Here is a 20,381-nt window from a genome sequence, read left to right on the forward strand (position 1 = left end):
GTATGTTCTAGTCATCACCAAATTTCCATATGGGTGCCATCAAGGTCGTTAAGCCAGCTCGTTTAAGGGGCAAACAGTTTCCTCCACAAGCCAACCTGTAGGAATCAACCCTGTCGAGGAGGACAAAGAGCTTGGCAACTCTTATCGAGTCAAAAGATTTATAATAGTAAAATTTCTCTCTATGGACGTAACCCTAAAGTTGGGTGAACCATGTAAAGTATTGTGTTATGTGTTGATGTATATGATTGTTATCTCCATATATGTTTGTGTTTATGTGATGTTATGATGCTTATGTAATGAATGAGGGATTTAACTCTCAACAACCGTCGATCGTTGAGTGAGTTAGACTGAGTTAATTTCCTTAACAACTAGAACAGAGTTGATGGTGTGTAAGAACCTGTGGTTGGTCTTAAAGATTTGGGCAGAAGATTGGTGTGAAGTTTGTCAAAGTAGAAGGTTAATCATAAGTTGCTATGGAAATTCAATCAGAGTTAATGATGACACGAATGTATGTTGGTGTGAATCCCGTGAGAAATAAGTTTTGGGGACAAGCCAAAGAGTAAGTACTAGTTCTTAATTAAGATGGTGTGAGTGTGGTGTGCAAAATAAAGGGGTTTGCTCTAAGCTCGATTAAGAGCAAAGTGATCAATGTATAAAGAGTATGTAGAGAATGTTTATTGCTTTTAGTCAAAAAAAAGTAATTGATAAGAATAGTGCATCGGAAGCTTGATGGGTTGCCATACGTGAGTAATTGAACACCAATAAGATGAAAGGAATAAAGAAAGAAAGAAAGAAAGAAGAGTTTTTTTGTTTAAGGTAGAGTTATTGAGGAGTGAAGACGAATCCTCGTAATTGCAAGGAAGCTGCTCATCTGCAAGAATTGATGAGTCATCCTGGAGCCCTCAACAATTGAATGAGGAATCACAAGAGTCAGTCTAGAAGGTTTAACAACTAATTATTGGAAGAGTGAAGTAAATGCGAGACTGAGACAAGGTTAGAGGTTGTGGATTAATTTTTCGCTTTAGATTGCTTATCTTCCTGATTTTTCCTTTGGAGCTTTCTATATAAAAAATCATGTTGTCATCTCAAACTCTACTTTATTTACTTTCTAGCATTATCTTTATTGATTTGTGTGATTTATTTCATTTAAATTATGTGGAATTAAAATAATATAAAATTAATTAAAAGGACAAACTAAACCTATTCACCCCACTCTAATTCTTTCGCTTGGGATCAAACTAATTTCCATACCACTTCCGCTTGACTCACACAAAATAATGGAACCTTCAGAGCAAATGAGAGGAAAGAGAGAGAAAGTGAGGCCATGGTGGCGACAGTGGTGGTGGGAAGAGCGAAAGAGGGTGTGGGGGCTAGCCGCAGTGTTTGAGACATAATTCAAAGAGAAAAAAGTTCTAGAGATCGAGAAAGAGCGGTGAATGGGAGGAGGGTAAAGAGGAAAAATAGAAAGGAATAAGAGGACAAAACTGTCCGCTAATAAAAGTGTTACTTAATGTGCCTTTTAGAATTTTCACATCATACTTGAGGGTTAAGTTATGGACCCAACAACGACTATTTGGAGTCAACCTGGTAGTCTTCACATAAAACTTTCCAAAAGCTGCTTTAGTGCTTTACCCACCTTATCTTTTATTAGAACAGCTTTGAAATCTGTTTTTGAAGTCCGAAAGTTTTGCCTATTTATCTAAGCTATGTGTCGAACAAATTATTATCCCATATTTAAGTGTTAGCTTTACTATGTATATGTATATATCTTGTTACAGTATTGGGTTTAGTTAAAAGCTTCAAAGAAGTGAAGTGTGTTTTTTATTTATTTTTCATTCTGTCTTCTCTTTGGTAATTGGTATTTATATTGTATTCCTTAATTTTGTGAATAGTTTGGAAGCTATAGCTAGTGTTGATAAATGGAGATCTTGATTAAGTGTGCCATTAGATGTCCAAAAAATGGTACTGGTGAATTAGAGCAAGAAGATGTAGTAGTATTAAAAGCCGTTCAGGATTGGAAACCTCCGAAAGTCCCTCTCTATAAAGTTTTTCATAAGAAAGGAATTTCTTTTTTGGGTGGCCATGCAATCAAAACCCTAGAAAAAACAGTGTCAATCCAAAGAGAAGAAGAAGTCGAGTTTGAATTACATTCAAGCCGTTCAATCAAAATGCACAAGATATGGTACGAGTACCTCCACATGGGGTTAGTACAAGTGGGAGTGAAGCCTTTAACTAGAAAAGGTTTGAATACATCTGTGTTGGTTTTTCTTCGCGATGATCGATCTCTTAAGTTCAAAGACTCTCTATTAGCCACCATGGAGACCTCTCTCAGTGACGGACCAGTTTATTTCAATTGTTATCCAACTCTCTTGCGCCGGTAAAGGATGTCCACCGTACTTGGAAACTGGATGTTAGAACTCAAAATGGGGTTGATGAGGATGATCAGGAGGGCTCACAGGATGTTGCTATTGTTTATAGGGTTTATTACAAAGTAATGACCTCAAAATGTTTTTCTGGTTCACGTGGTTCACACTCAAAAGTGTCACGCACAACCGGGAAAACAACTTTTGTTCAGACGAATCTACTCAAGAATAAGGTTGCTGTGAAGAACACCGTGGAATGGGATTCAATTCAAGTACCAGATGAACTCAATTAGGGTTTGGATTTTCGATCTCCAATGAATTTTCTGTCCATGTATGCATCTATAAGACGACACACACCGACATCATCAAAACACTACTGGTTTGGTGTGGTGTGGTGTGGTATGGCTTCATTTCTTGGTGAGAAGAAGCGAGGCTAAAGGCGTGGAGTTGCTTTAAGTCAAGGAATTAAGCTAGTATTTGTTCAAGGTGTTGATGCTAGTATTTGTTGAAGCCTATTATGTTTTGGGAATTTTTTTTTTTTTCTTTTTCAGTTTTGTATATTTGTTTGAACTAATTTTCTGTGTATGTAGTTTGGTCATGGTTGGTTTGTAGTTGTGTTTCCTTTGTGCTCCTCAATCCATTAGTTTCATGAATGCAACTACTTTTCTTAACAAAAAGTAATAATAATAAAATAAATATATAAATAAACCATATATTAAATTACATGTATTTTTTTGGAAAGGTTAAACAAATTATATAAATGGTATAGTAATTACAGTGGGATTCAGCCTTGGCAGAAGAACTAAAAACCCAATGGGCCAAAAGTAACAAATTACATTGTAAAAGAACAATAATGGCCCAAAGGCCCCAAAAACAAAGCAACTACATATGGCACTGATCTAGTTGAGAGAGAGTTGCTACTGGCTAACTGAGCCAAGAGTATAAATGGAAGGTCGTTGCAAGGTAATCGTCGATCACATAACTACATAAGGCACTGATCTAGTTGCCTTGAAACTTAACGGGCTAATCAGGTGGTTGAGGAGGCGGTCTAGGCGCCATCGAGCCCTCTTCCCATTCCGTTTAGAACAAGAATGCTAACCATTCAGGTTCCCAGAACTCTAGAATGTAGCTTGCCTATAATTAATTCGAAAATTCGGTGAAGAACATCATTCTGAGAGGAGGATTCGCCTTTGAATGTGTGAATTAGGAGTGCCAAATGTGGTAAACAGTTGCCGCGAGAACTATTTTTGAAACAAAGTTTTTCAAGGTCATAGATCGCCAATGAAAGGAGGACCAGGCAGGCACGGACCTATCATATGGTCAGGGGGCAATTTTCCCTACTGATTTTTTTATTCAAGTAATTTTTTTTACTTTTTTATGACTTGGAAACCCTTAGACTACTACCCTTTGAATTTATGGCTGCCAAGTAAAATCCCTGAATATTTTTTAATATAAAATGCTTTGAGGGACCATTTTATATTATATTTAAATATTCATAAAAGGCCGTGAGTGCTTAAGTAATAGGAGTATATATAAAATACCTAACCAAAAAAAAAAGAGGGTATATGACACTGACTTCCATTGAGATTTGGTTTAATTACACAAGGCTAATACTTCTGTATTTTTATTTTGCTAGTGCCCTAGAAAAAAATGGTTGCAGAGACCATAATGTCCATCAACTAAGAAAAAAATAGGCTATTATACTTAGAGTATGTACCCTAAAATAATAATAATAATAATAATAATAATAATAATAATAATAGTGAACCTTATTTTAAGGGACTTAAATACTCATAAAAAAATCCTACTGTTTATGAACTTAGAATTGATTATTGGAGTTTAAAACACTAATTTTGTATCAATTATTTATAAATAAAAAATATATATATTCAAATTAAACATTTAGTTAAATTTGTAAATTCACATTTCAAAAAATCCCACCCTCGTTCAATCTCTGCCCAATTCTTGTTTCTCTTCACTTTCAAACCCAGCACCACCTCCATTCCATCGTTGACATCTTCCAGAACAAAATCCTCACATTCCATGTTTCATATATCCTACAATCAATACAAGCCAATACAAAATATATTGACTAAACACAACACCTCAATGTTGGTATTGTATCATGTTCCACTTAACTCATGTTCTAAGCTTTTCAAAATTTACTTTTCAATTAAAATATATTTTGACTATAAAAACCTTTTTTAACTGTGCTTACACACTAACTTACTTCGTCTAACCGATATTAATCAAATTCAATCCATATATATATATATCAAGTTTGCGTCGCACACTCATCGTTTAGTTTCCAAAATTGATATTTAAAGTAAATATAAAATTACAACTTGATTAACATGTCTTGACACCGAAACTTGTCAACACAAAAATGGGCTGATCCGAATGGGCGAATGTGTCTTGCATTTTGATTTGTATTTGGAATTAGAGTGAATTTAGGGTTTATATAGGTGAGAAAGTAGTGTTTGTGAAATCGGCTGTGATTTGGTGAAAAGAAAATTAATAATAATAATAATAATAATAATAAAAATCCTGCAACGACTATTTGGACCCATTCAACTCATAAAAAATCAAAAAATAAAAATAAATAAATAAATATATATATATATATATATATATATATATATATATATATATATATATATCCTTCACTCATTTTACAAGAAGTATCGTGTAGGTCAAAGTTATGGACCCGGCAACGACTATTTGGAGTCAACCTAGTCTTCTTCACACACAACTTTCCAAAAGCTACCTTAGTGTCACGGACTTGAACCTTTTCAAGCTCCCGTGCGGCCTTAGACACTTTCAAGCCCCCTTGAAACGCTAAGTCAGCCTACCCGAGTGTGCTAACTTAGTGAAGACTAAGGTTAGACAAGTGTTTTGCTTACTTGGGTGTGTAGGAAGAGGTTAGGCAAGTGAGCAAGAGAGTTTGGGAATGTATAGAACTTGTATTGCTTGAGAGGAGAGATTACAACTTGGTTGCTTGGCGAGGAGCAAATGAACTCCCACCTCCTATTTATAGGCCTTTAGCCTTACAAGAACATTCTAAATGTGTACAAATGTGTGGCCTAGATTTAGTGTCTAGAATCCTCCAAACAAATATCTACACAATTCTAGAACTATCTATTATGTACAAGACAAGTCTAGATAATTCTAGAGAATTCTATATAACTCTAGACAAGTCTAGAAAAGGCTAGACAACTCCACACTAATCTAAAGAATTCCGGAAAGTTCCATACTTGTGTAGAGAAGTCTAGAAAGCTCCAGTCCATGCAGGCTCTATGTCATCGTCTGCTGGGCGTCTGCGTAGCGCCTGCGTGGCATAGCCTTTTGGTTGCGGGGTATGACATTAGTGCCTCTACCTACCGTATCTTTTATTATAACAGTTCTGGAATCCATTTTTGAAGTCCGAATTTTTTGCTATTTATCTTTGCTCTGTATCAGATAACTTATTGTCCCATATTTGAAGTGTCAGAGTTGCTATCATAGACCGCTCCATTTTCATCCTCAACAAAAATAGGCTGATCCAAATGTGTCTTGCATTTTGATTTGAAGATGAAATTAGAGTAAATTTAGAGGGGTTAAGTGCAAAAAACCCTCCTGATATATAGGGTTTGTGTAGAAATAATTCCTACTTTTTAAAAATGTGCATTTCGGTCCATAAAATTCAAAAAAGTACAAATAAGCCCCTCAGACCACTTTTTGTCAAAATTGGCATAAAATAAATTTAAAAACCTTATTTTGCCCTTGGGTTAAGTGAAAAACCCCCTTATTATAGATATAGTGTAAAACAGTCCCTGTGTAATATAAAACCTCCTTATACTATCAATTTGGTGCAATTACCCCATATTCGCATAAAAAGACATTAATACCCAATCTAATATAAATGAAATAATATGAAAAAAAAAAAAAAAAATAGGCAATGTAAAATTACCATTTTAAATAATTTATTCCTCCCCCCCCCCCCCCCCCCTTTTTTTTTCTTTTCCTTTCTATTTGGTTTATTGATTTGTAGGTTGTGGTGGTGAAGGGTTCAAAGGCGACTGAGGTGATGGAAGAAAAAGAGGAAGGGGCTTTGCAGAAGGAAGAAGCCTTGGAGGCCCCAGCGGTGGCAGCGGCTTTAAAAGTTGTATTGACGGTAGAGGTGATGGAGGGAGAGGAGGAAGGGGCTTCGGAAGAAGAAGAACTGTAGGGATAGCAATGGGGCAGGGCGGGGTTCTCATTCCCTATCCCCATCCCCGCTGAATTTTTCAATCCCCTTCCCTGCCCCCATCCCCATCCCCGCTTAAAATTTTACCACCACCCCTATACCCGCCCCTGCCCCCGACCTCTTATCCCCATCCCCGCCCCATCCCCGGCCCTGGCCCCAATTAACATATATTATTTTTGATAAGCGCTGAAAAGTGCGTATTTAAACTCCTTAAGCTTAGGCATTCTAATACCTTTATCTATCTTACTTTATCGCTTTAGATTGATTTCGTGTTATTTCCATTTTCAGGCACTTATCCTGAAAATAAGCTAACTCAGCCAAATAAGAGCAGAAATGAAGCAATTCTGGGATGAATAAAAAAAAAGGAGCCAAGTGGAAGCAAAAGGTGGAATTCAATATCTTCGATCGATCTCAGATCAAAGTTCGATCGATCCAACATGATCGATCTCAGCACTTCAAGATGGATCTGAGCCATGATGATATTTTCAGAGATCTCAAAAGTTCGATCGATCCAACATCATTCTTCGATCGATCAAACTTGTCCTTATCCAAATGATTGATCTTTTCTAGTTGTACCATCCTACCAACCACTTTTGTCATTTTTCTTATAAATATCTTCGAAATATCTCACATTTTTTTTTTATCCAAAAAGGCGCCGCCATTGAGAATCGATCCAACTTCAGTTCGATAGATCTCAGCTATGTTCAATTGATCTAAGTCCAAGGTTTGATCGATCGAACTTCCTCCAGTGCGAAAAAGTTAAATTTCCAACTCATTAAAAGTTGTCCTTATCCAATCATTGGGGAATATTTTGTGCACGACCCTAGCTCATTTTGTGTCACTTGACCTACCTATATATAGAATATGATACACTTTTTGAGGGAGATCCATCTATCACAATAGAGGCTATTCTTAGGGAGGAAGAAAGGAGGAGAAGGCTAGAGACATAAGCTTGGGAGCTCTTCATCAATCAAGGAGTAGATTTCTTCCATGGAGTTTGCCCTTGAGGGTTGGAGAAGCATTACCATGAGTGACTAGACATCCTCTTGGGGCTAAAGTTAGCCCCAAACATACTTTTTACATCTTGATTTTGTGTATTATTGAGGGATTAGTGTTGTAATATATGTTTTGGCACTTTTATATATATAGATCTTGTTTATTTAATAATTTATGTGATTTAATGATTCTAATTGATCATTTCATTCTATCCATATGTCTATGTATGCTAGAATAGATGTTCATGTGTTTACCTCTATTTCTTGTGTTATTGATGCATGTTTATGTGTATTAATGCCATAGATCTAAAGATTGTCAAAACATAGTGTTTAATGGAATGCTCTTGTAATTTTCTTGATGGTTCATGCTTATTTCTTGATGGATTGTGCCTCTCCCTTAGCTTAATTAGTTTAATTTCATGTCATTAACTTAATTATAGTGTAGTGGTAGTATAGTTGTTAGATGGGAGGACAATCCATACTTATTGTTTAATGTTCCATACTTTTGAATGCAAGTAACATATGTCTCTAACCTTGTGGTGTATTTGGCTTATGAGCTTAATGAAAGGATTAATGACTTGCTAGATATATTGTGATTTTCATATGCTACTTAGACAATATATACTTAATTGTTAGATATATTGCGTTTTTCACATATTGCTTAGACAATATATACTTAATTGGTTATCCTTACTAATTGAATCAACCAAACACACACACATATCAATATTGCAACACACATTTCCCTCATTAGTCACTTGTTAAGGGTGTAGAAAAATATTGTTTGGTGGTGACTTCTAAACCCCAAGATCTCTCTCTCTTACTTACTCTTTATTACATTCAATTATTTAGTTTAATTTACTCGCTAGTTTAATCAACCAACCAACTATTTGTTTGATCACTTGACCTACTAACCCTAATAGTGATTCCACAACCAAATTCGACTCCAATCCCTTGGGACGATCCCTACTTGCCCTAAATATATTTTTAGTGAAGGTAGTAGTGGCTTTTATAAATGTAAAACTTGGCACTCGCCTTAATGCACACTCTTAAGCTTATGGTAGGACGGCATACCAATTTTTTTTTAAAAAAAACATAATTTTTCTTATTTTCATATATATAATCAATCTAATTTAGTAATAAATTATTAAATGTAAGGATATATTACTAAATATTAGTAATTAAATATTTAGTAATTTACATTTATTAAATTTAAGGGTTTACCCCATCCCCCCCGCCCCCGCCCCCGCCCCCGCCCCCGCCCCCGCCCCCGTCGGGTTTTTAAACTTTACCCTCATCCCCATTCCCATCCTTGTTTACATAAAAGGGTCCCAATTCCCGTTATAAACAGGGCAAGGCGAGGCAGGGACCCGGCGGGAATGGAGAATTTGTCATTCCTAGGAGAAGCCCCAGAGGCCCCAAAGGTGGCGGTGACTTTAAAAGCTGTGGTGGCGGTAGAGGTGATGGAGGGAAAGGAAGGGGGAGAGGTGGACGTGGTGGTGGAATGAAGGGAGGGAGTAAAGTAGTGGTTGAGCCTCATAGCCATCGCAGAGGCCCTCATCGCCGCAGGACTGTACTTGGCCAACCCCACTTACCTCATCCTTAGAGGCGGCAGAACCACTCTTGTTTAGAACCACCTCATGAGGTTCACCGTCTGCCGTCTCATCGTCGTAGAATAAGACGTCAACCTTTCACCGTTAACCAAACTTCGACAGCAAGCTCTCATCCTTACCAGATGGCAAACACCAACAGATCCAAACCCTTCTTATCAGTTGCCATCACCGATGACACATTAATGGCGTCTTAAGCTCGCCGTCCTTCATCGTCACCAACAGCCACCAATAGCTAAGGCTGATCACGGATCGGATCAGTTCGGTTTGGGGGTAAAGTTCAATCCAATTCAGTCCCCACAGATTAGTGAAATTTGAAACCGAACCGATCTGTGGGAACCTTCAATTCAAACCAAACCGATCCGCGAAGTAACGAATTGGATCGGTTCGGTTTCCACAGATTGGGCTTTTCAAATAGCCCAATATAATTACACTTTATGACCTATTAAAATCTACAATGAGTAATTAAAAACTTGTACTAACTAATGACTGGTGACCTAGGGATAACTTAAAGTCTTAAATAATGAATAAAAAACTAGAAATACAGTAAGTATATATATATATATAATTAAGGTAACAGATCAGATTGGTTCGGTTAACGAATCAGATCGGTTTTTCCAGGACCCAATCCGTTAACCGAACCGCGAATAGCGGATTGTTATTTTTCTAAACCATCACCGAACTATGAGATCTAAAAATTGAACCAAACCACAGGGATCAGATTGGCTCGAACAGGATTGGCTGATTATTTGTTCACCCCTACCAATAGCTAGGTTTGTGATGTGGCTTTGTTTGATGACACACTGAGTTAACTCAACAGATCGGCGATGAACTTTGGCAATGGGGTTGAATTGAATAACCAGAATAAACATAGTAGTGGTGGTGGTGGTGGAGTGTAAGAGAGAAGGGTAAAATAGGAAAAAAAAAATGGCAAATAGGGTTTTTGAATTTATTTTATGTCAATTTTGACCAAAAAGTGGTCAGGGGGGCTTATTTGCACCTTTTTTTTATTTTTATGAACTGAAGTGCACATTTTCAAAAAGTATGGACTATTTCTGTACATACCCTGACCCAGAAATGTATATTAGAAAGGGTATTAATGTCTTTTTATGTGAACAAGGGGTAATTACACCAAATTGATAATAGGGGGGTTTTATACCACACATAAACTGTTTTGCACTATATCGGTAGTAAATGAAAGTTTTTTGCACTTAGCCCAATTTAGAGTTTATATTAGTGAGAAAGTGTAGCGTTTGTGAAACGAGTTGTGATTTGGTGGTGATGGAAAGATAGAAGAAACAAGAAAAACTTGAAAAAAAAAAAAGAAAAAGAAAAAGAAAAAAAGATTCTTCCTGCAATGGCTATTTGGACCCATTCAACTAATAAAAAAATTAAAAATTAAAAAATCCTTTAGGATGTGTTTGGTAGGGTTGATTTGGAAAGATAGGAATAGTAAAGAAAAGAAAAGATAGGGTGGAGTGTATTTGGGTGGGTTAAGTGGAGAGAAAAGAGAGGATAAAAAGAGAGTTATCCTTCCCTATCCCTCATTTGGTTTCTGTGATACCCCTGGATTTTCGGATGCGGGTTGGCCAGGCCCACGCCCGATTAATCGAGGATATTAAACCAATTAGCAGTTAACGAACACAGAATACAATTAAGAAAACAAAAATAAATAAATTGCTGAAACGAAACTAGAACGATAATACAAAAATACCCTCAGAATAAAATTTAATTAACAAAGAATTATTCTGATACATCCAAAATCTCCATTTCTAATACAACTCGGGAATCCATCTGGTGGACCCCTAAAAACTCCAACACCAAAATCATCAACTGAATAACTCCACTGCTAAATCATGAAGAAGCTCATACTTCGTTGGAAGAATGAGAAGCCGTCTCTGCTCAGCACGAATAAGATCTAAAACCTGGAATCGTCCGTTACCTGAAAAATAATAGTGGGTCAGGCCCACGAACAAGTTCTATCCTAACTACAATCCAAGCAAATACTCGATACGCATATACATCCTAAGCAGTTCAACAATTGCTAATAGTCCTTACATAAGTATATTCACACTACAGGACTCTCACTAGACTATGGAGGGGGTCTCAACCTGAATAGAAGGCAACATGCAATACGCACCTGAGTGGGCATGACTACCTAAGCCTAACAGGGTATACCTCAACCAACATAGCTAGCTACGCATCCTACTGCATATACGCTCCCTAACCGTCGACTATAAGACTCAAGCTCAAATCGCGGTACCATAATTATATATATATATATTCCCATCCAAACCAATGTAGTGCTGCTCAACTGTTCGTCGCTCAAGACACCACATTTAATCAGGATTTTAAACGTTTTAGTTAAAACCCTATCCTTCCTAATACAGAAATATAAATAACCATCCAATATGTCATTCAACAATTTTAGTTGACAGGACATGAAACCATGTAGGATTTAACTGTTTTAGTTAATCCATTCCATATGTATGAATGGGTAGGGATTAGCATTTTGATCTAATTCGTCCCTCCGTATCCCACCGTCCCATACCGGTGTATACCATGCAAATGATCCGTAATGATGCAACATTTTGAGCAGTTCATCAAAGAAAGTCCACATAATCCATATAGTTGATAATACAGAATTTAAACAGTTTATCAACTAACAATCCAGAATCCATCCATCTACCAACGAGACAAAGTTTACTAAATCATCAAGTTCAAATCCAACATTCATCCCGTTAATTGACAGAAAATATATATGTATAATTCTTCAATTAATTCTAGTCTGACATCCAATTAAATTGACAACACAGGTAATAAATGCAATTATCAGCTATATAACCTATCCTGCAGTAATCCAACATTCACAGTTGACCATACAAATAATAAATGTAATTATCCACTCTATAGTATATCCAACAAGTCCACGGTCACTCAATAAATTGTAAATATGAACTGCTTCACATTATGCATGACAAAAGCTTGTTAATTAACAAACTTATTTACCCCTACCTCAACCAGTACCATAGTTTTTAATACATATCAAATATATATAGTCCTTAAATGAATCCAAATAAACATGATAGATTTGTTTTACAAACTTGCATACTTATCCTATACTACTCCACCATTGTCCAAGTGTGAACAATACACTCAATGTAAATGCACACCTTCCATCCCTTACAGGTATGTAATTCATTCTATAATCCTACATGCCTATAATCCTACATGCCTATAATCCATCACAGAAATATGAACAGAACCTAACTCCATTCCCAAATAAACTGCTACAACTAAGGCTGTGTGGTTTAAATCCTAAGTCCCAAAACAGTTTACTAGTTTGCTTAGAATTTCTATATTATTCCAAATAACATTACTGGTTGGTTGAATATGAATTAATGGGCCCTCTAAAGACCTAAATTAATCCCACTCATCAACCCCAAATCCTATTTACAGCTCCTAAACACCTCTGCCATAACAAAACCAGCCCCAGAACTCTCAAAAACTCATAAAATTGGAAACACACGAGGAGAGCAGGTTCCCACAAGGTGGAGCCGCCTCCACCAATGCTTGAGCCGGCTCCAGACCATGGTAGAGCCGGCTCCACACCATGTAGAGCCGGCTCCATGGTCTTTTGGAGCCGCCTCCAGTTCTCCCTCTCCTCTATTCGTTTGTTTCTTTTCCGTTTGCCTGCACTACTTCCGTCCCTCTGTATTACAGCTTTTAACACCCTTGTTTGTGTTCAAAACCACCCAGAGGAAACCCATCTAACCCCTTCTACCATTAATTAACAGTAATTTAAAAGAAAAATTGCACAGTTAAATACAAAACAAACAGTTCGTAACAAGTTCCAGCACATACTATTATAAGGAGTTCTAAATATGCAGAGTCAGTTTTGAATTCCATTTAACGATTTCTTGGAACTACTTAGGCATGCAAAGAACACGAGTAAAAGGGAAAGAGATGAAGTTAGAACTTGCCTTTAGCCTTTCCCCGTCTCAATTCTCCGGCGACACCTTTGTTTATCTCTCTGTTTCCTCCCAACTGCTCCAAAACTTCTCACCACCTTACTGTGTCGTAATGGTATTCTAAAACCCTAGGCAAACCCCTTAGATGAGTATTTATAGGCAAACTAACCCTAGGCTCAAATAAAACCCTAATATAACTCACTCGGCCCATAAACAATCCTAGGTTATAATCCACTGTCGGCAGAACTAAAAACTGTAAATCTAAACCTAATTAACTTAAACAATTAAACAAATAATGACATGCAATTTAAATAAAATCACATAATAACAAGTAATTCAAAAAAAATCACAAACACAATTAGGGCAAATACTTCAAGATACTTCAAACAAGTTAGAAAAAATAACAATTAAATAAATAACCCACATAATAACAAGTTAGAAAAATAACAAAGCATTTAAACAATTAAAAGCGAATTTAATTCAATTAAAGAAAATAAAAACTACAATTTAAACCAACCCACTCTACAAATTCAAAATTTGACACCTAAGCACAAATCCACACAAATAAAATTAAATTAAATTCCAATCTTATCCTTTTGAAAACTAAGGGTATTACAGTTTCTCTCTCAATTTGTGAAGATAGGGATGGAAAGAATAGTGAAGTAAGTGATTAATTAGTAATACCAAGAATACCCTCCACAAATCAATATACAGAAAAATTATTCTATTTATATCCCAATTATATATCTATACTTTAATGGGTTGTGGAAAGGATTTAAATTTTTTTTTTTTTTTTTAAATTGACCCTATATAATATATATATATACATACTTATCCACACAGGTATATGTATACGATAATCTCATGTATTTTGTATATTTTGTAGTTGGAAGTTCTGTTATTTAACCCAAAAAAAAAAAAAAAGTTATGATATTTGGTTGCTTGACTAACCTTTTGATGTCCATATGCGAACTTATCTAGGTTGCTAATGCAACCTATGACTAGTCAATAATAAAGCCCTGCTTTTGAGTTGCAAAATAAATCATATTGCCAGGTTGTTGCGCACAAGCAATTAGTGAAGCACCTGCAGAAGGAAGTTGCAAGACTTGAAGTAGAGTTGCAAAGTCCAGAACCTTCTTCCTCTTCATGTTTAAGGACTTATATGAAAAAGAACTTGAAAATGTATGAAATGATTATAAAATGGTAGGACAGTAATTTAGTCACTCTTCTTTTTTTTCTTTTCTCTCTTCTATTTTATCCAAACAATAATAACTATAAATTTTTTCATTTCTCCCCTATTTATCTAAATACCAATAAAAATTATTATTATCCTATATTTTCTTTTATTCCCTAACTAATATTATCATCTATTTTCTTTTCTTTCCTGTCTATTCCAACACACCTTTCCTTACTTGTTTTCCAACCGTGTACGGCAAGTTATGGACCCAGAAACGACTATTTGGGAGTCAACCTGGTCTCCTTCACACAACACTTTCCAAAAAGCTACCCTAGTGCCTGTACCCACCTTATCTTTTATTATAGCAGCTCTGGAGTCCCTTTTTGACGTCCGAATTTTTAGCTATTTATCTTTGCTCTGTATCAGATAAATTATTGTCTCATATTTGAAGTGTCAGAGTTGCTATATATATATACACACACACACACACACAATATCGGGTTTAGTTCAAGGCTTCAAGCAAGTAAGTGTATTTTTTATTTCTTTTTTCACTCTCTCTTCTCTGTTTGATATATATATCATACCTATATTGTATAAATGGAGATCTCACTTCAGTGTGTCATTAGTTGTCCAAAAAATGGTAGTGTCGAAGTAGAAGAACAAGAAGATGTAGTGGTAAAAGCTGTTCAGGATTGGAAACCTCCAAAGGTCCCTCTTTATGATGTTTTTCATAAGAAAGGAATTTTTTGGTTGGGTGGTCTTTTCCAAAAGAAAGGAATTTTTGAATCAGTATTAGGCGGGTGTGCGATCAAAACCCTAGAAAAAACAGTGTCAATCCAAAATGAAGGCGAAGTCGAGTTTCCATTACATGCAAGCCGTTCAATCAAATTGCACAAGCTAAGGTACGAGTACCTCCTTATGGGGTTAGTACAAGTGGGTGTGAAGCCTTTAAATAAAAATGGTTTGAACACATCTGTGCTGGTTTGTCTTCGCGATGATCGGTTTCTTAAGTTCAAAGACTCTTTGTTAGCCGTCATGGAGTCTTCTCTCAGTGACGGACCAGTTTATTTCAATTGTTATCCAAACCATCCAGTGTGCTTAAAGGATGCCTTGGACGCTTGGAAACTGTATGTTAGAACTCGGAACGGGGATGATGGAGATGATCGGCAGGGCTCACAGGATATTGCTATTGTTTATAGGGTTTATTACAAAGTAATGACCTCAAGGTGGCTTCTTGCTTCACACTCAAAGGTGTCCTACTCCGGCCGGAAAACGACTTTTATACAGACGAATCTACTCAAGGATAATGTTGCTGTGGCGAACACTGTGGAATGGGAGTCGAGTTCAGACCCAGATGAAGTGGAGACTTGAGCATGAAGTCAATCTAGCTACTATTGGTGTGGGGTGGCTTAATTTCTTGGTAGAAGGAAGCTAAGCTAAAGGTGGGGTTTCTTTATTTAAAGTCAAATGATTTAGCTAGCCTTGGTTGGCTATTAGCATAAAAGTTTGGTGATGGTTTGGGTGGCTTGGTTGTTGGTCTTTTTATATATCCACGCCTATTATGTTTTGGGGTTTTTATTTTTTATTTTATTTTTTTTTCAGTTTTGTATATTTATTTGAACTAATTTTCTGTATGTAGTTTGGTCATGATTGGTTTGTAATTGTCTTTTCTTCGATCTGCTAGTCAATCCCTGGCTTTTTTTTTTTTTTTTAAACAACACAAGAAGTTCAAGAACTGAAACAAACTACACCACAAAAGAAAAACCATGTTAATATTATAATAAACTATAATATAACTTTTTTTTTATTATTTGGCCACCTGGCAAAGCATTAGATAAACCATGTAAGTTGTTCTCCAAGGTAAGCAAGATGAATTATCAATGACGGTGGCATGAATTGAAATATATATATGTGTGTGTGTGTGAGAGAGAGAGAGAGAGAAAGAAAGAGAGAGAGAGCAATAAGGAAACTGACATGACTTAGCGAAATCAAATTCTCTCTAACATGACTTAGCCAAACCAAGTAAGTTGTTCTCCCAGGTAAGCAAGATGAATTATCAATGACAGTGGCATGAATTGAAATATATGTGTGAGAGAGAGCAATAAGGAAATTGACATGACTTAGTCAAATCAAATCTTAAATCGTCGTATATAAACTAAATCCCAGTATATTTTGGTAATGGGAAAGAGAGTTTTTAATTTCTTTCTGGCTTGACTTAGCCAAATCAAATTTAAAAAGTTTTTGCGTTTTCTGTTTCACGTTTCCTATCATTATTCTAAAATTAATAACAGAGGGTGGTTTTTGATTCGCATATGCAAGCTTTCTTTGAGGATTGCAAAAAGAAAAGAAGTGATAAGTCTGTATAACTGCTTGTATTTAAATTTGAATGGGACAGTTGAAGAACACCGAAAAATTATGTATAAATAGAGGACAACGTCCTAAAATATGAATAATACTTATTCATATTTTGTAGTCCGATTATTTATAATATTTCTTTAGTTTTAAAATACTTATTCATATTTTGTAGTCCGATTATTTATAATATTTCTTTAGTTTTAAAATAGTTGTCCATCTTTTTATTTTGAAATTTTTTTAAAACATGTTTCATTCTAAAATTAAATGTACTATTTTTTATAACATTTCTAAACTATTCTTTTAGCTAAACAACGGAACTAATTAGGGAGCACTATTTTTAGTTTTAGTAATGACATATTTGAAACTTCACTCCTATCAATACAATAAAAAACTATTAAAACTCTACTATCATGAAAAATTAAATTCTCTATGCAAAACATGTATTTTGGGACAGATGGAGTATGTCGTTCCTGAGGCATACAGAATCCAAAAGGAAAGGTCATTCGTACTTTTCTTACTTTGCCTAATCGGAGAAGTGACCGATTAATTGTTACTGATTAATCATGCCGGATAGGGATCGTTTGGCCAGCCTAAAATTTTAATTTAAGCCAAACATAATAATAATAATAATAATAATAGTGACCCCCCCAACCCTTTCAAATGCTAAAAAAAAAAAAAAAAAAAAAAAAAAAAAAAAAAAAAAAAAAAAAAAGGTACTCTACTATTGATATAGTACAAAAAAATTCCATGTGTAATATAAAACACCTCTCCCTTTTTAATTTGGTGAAAATATCCCCTGTTTCTATAAAAAGATAATAATACCCTTCTGCCAGTAAAATAACATAGTGTTAAAAAAAAACATTAAAATTATCATTTTAGACGAGAACAATGTTTGCTTTAGTCCTTGTAAAAAGCAAAGTGAGGTGGCCAATAAAAAAATGACACGTGTCTTAAAAAGGATAATACTAAATATTTAAAATATAATTAGACCCATTTTAATGGGTTAACGGGTAAAATCCATATCGTCTATCTAGCAAATCCAATCCCTAATTGCCGTCACTCCCACTCTTCACCGCCACCCTTATTCTCTGTCGCCGCCATTGCCACCCCCACCCTCCCTCTATCTCTCTCTCTACCTCATCCCCTAGCACCTTCAAATCTACACAACCACTGGCTAAAGAGATCGATTATCTCCCACTCGTATATTCTCAAACGTTTGGGACAACGCTAAACCAAACACCTGAGGGTCCAATGGTGGCTCGATATCGGCAATCATGTGCACCAGTTTGTCTCCAATCAATATTGGTAAAATGGGAAAAGCCAAAACCAAAGCTATTGAGATTGATGAGGAATTGGATAATAATAATGTTGGGATTGATGAGAATAATGATGTCGTTGATGATAGAAGTCCATAATTAAATTTCTATTCAATAGTTTAGCTAATAATTATTATTTTTATTTTTTTACCTCTTATGTCAATTTTATGCCTATTGATCATTTTAAAATTTAGCTAATTATGTCAGTATGATTATTTTAAAAAATCAATTTTAATTATCATTTGAAAAAATAATTATTTAATTACTTTATTGAATATTAATTTTAAATTAAATTTCAGTCACATAGTACAGTTTTACTAGTATTCATAAAAGAATAATGCTTGCCTTAGGCCGCATAAGAAGATGATGAGGTGGTCCAATAAAATATCTACATGTGTTAAAGTTTTAGAAGGAAAAAAAAATGATTACAGGGAATAGAAACTAATTATTCCTTTTTTCTCCCTCAAAGAATGATGATTATAGGGAATAGAAATTAGGGAAAATTATATTTTGATGACTAAAATTAAACATAATTGCTCTATAGTGACCTTAAAGCCAAGAAAATGTGAATAGTGACCAATGTTAAAACTTAATTGATCTTAAGTGGCCATTTGAGGATAATTTGGTCAAAAATACTTCAATGTTTGATAAACATTTTAAAAATAAATTTTAGATGGCAAAATTGTCATCCTATACAAATAATAATTCATTGAATTCTTCCTCCTACCCTCTCTCTCTCTAATCTAACGTTTTCTTTTTTTCCTTTTTAGTTTGCAATTTACCAATTTAAAAAACTAAGATTTCTTTCTCAATATTATCTCTTTTCCACCCTTTATCTATTTTTCGAGACTCTCCACCATGAAAGCAAAAACATTTACACTGGCAAATCAAGAAAACAAGTTTCATCCCAAAATGCTCTTTATAGAATATTTTGGCGGGTCCCTTCTCACTTTGTTGCTTTAATGTATCATCTTTTCTGGATAATTCTAAGCTCATGCCTACATATAAGGATGTGTTTAGGGCTATAGACAATCTCAATAACAACTCATATGACAACTTCATATTTGCAAACCATTGATGTGTATACTTTTGAAACACCAATAAACAGTTAGCAAAATTCTGAAATTTATCAACAATGGCCATTATTTCTTAAATTATAACTCACTAGTATTAAAAAATTCCTAAAAATTACAATCTTATATCTTAAGGAAGATCTTTCAAACAAATCAACTTATAAAGTATAATAACTATCCCTTGAAAATAATGAATAAGAAAAAAATTTACAATTTACTCGTCTTACCTCTTAGAACCTTGAAGAAAACGATATAGAACATTTGTGCTCAGTTCTCTCCCATCTTGGTCTTCTCTTCGGAGACTCATGCTAATAATCTATCGTATTTTGTTAGTCAATTTAATTAAGTGTTTATTTAGGTTAATGTAGAGGGTAAATTTGTCCACTTGCATAATAATATATTGTTAAAAGGTTATTTAGATAATAAACCATCAAATGGTCACTTAATATCAATTAAGTTTCAGCATTGGTCGCTATTAACCTTTTCTTGACTTTAAGGTCATTATAGAGCATATATGTTTAATTTTGGTCACCAAAATATAATTTTCCCAAACTAGTTTTGAATCTAAAATCAAACAATGTTCCTTTTTACTGTCCGTATATCTCCACCATCATAAATGCATCGATATATATTACTTAAAATCTAAACCTGCAAGTTGTTATTGAGATTCTGAAAAAGAAACAAAGAAAAAATTTATCAATTACAGTTATAAATCTAATAGACAGAACATTTAAATACAAGATTTAATAAACAATTACAAAACATCTAAATAACCACACACATATACAGAGATTGCCAGAGGAAGTAAAATAGACTATTGATGTTCTAGAGAGAGATATTTACCGAGTAAAGATAATTGAGTGACTTGTACAATTTTGAAGATCAAATGGCTGATTAAAAATTATTAATCTTTGTGAATTTACGATGGGGATGATGTACGAAAATTAAAAAAGAATTGATTTTAGATTCAAAACACAGAAGTAATATATATTGATGCGTGAGAGAGAAAAAGGGAAGGATTAGTTTCTATTCCTTGTGGTCCACATTTTTTTTTATTGGTCCACCTCATCACAAGAAGGAGGTTTCTTCTTATGTGGCCTAAGGCAAGCATTGTTTTTCATAAAATGCATTGTGTATTTGAACAATACAAAATACCTGCCCAATATATATATATATATATAAATTACACTGACTTTTCTTGAAATTTGACTTAATTATACAAGAGTGATACTTATGATTTTTTATGCATGTTTTTTTTTTTTTTTTAGTCGATCTGTGACAAATACTTCCCTTTGT

The sequence above is a fragment of the Cornus florida genome, unplaced genomic scaffold (assembly GCF_030987335.1).
Source record: "Cornus florida cultivar Cherokee Brave unplaced genomic scaffold, ASM3098733v1 CherokeeBrave_3.0.0_Hap2_Chr02, whole genome shotgun sequence".
NCBI classification, from domain to species: domain Eukaryota; kingdom Viridiplantae; phylum Streptophyta; class Magnoliopsida; order Cornales; family Cornaceae; genus Cornus; species Cornus florida.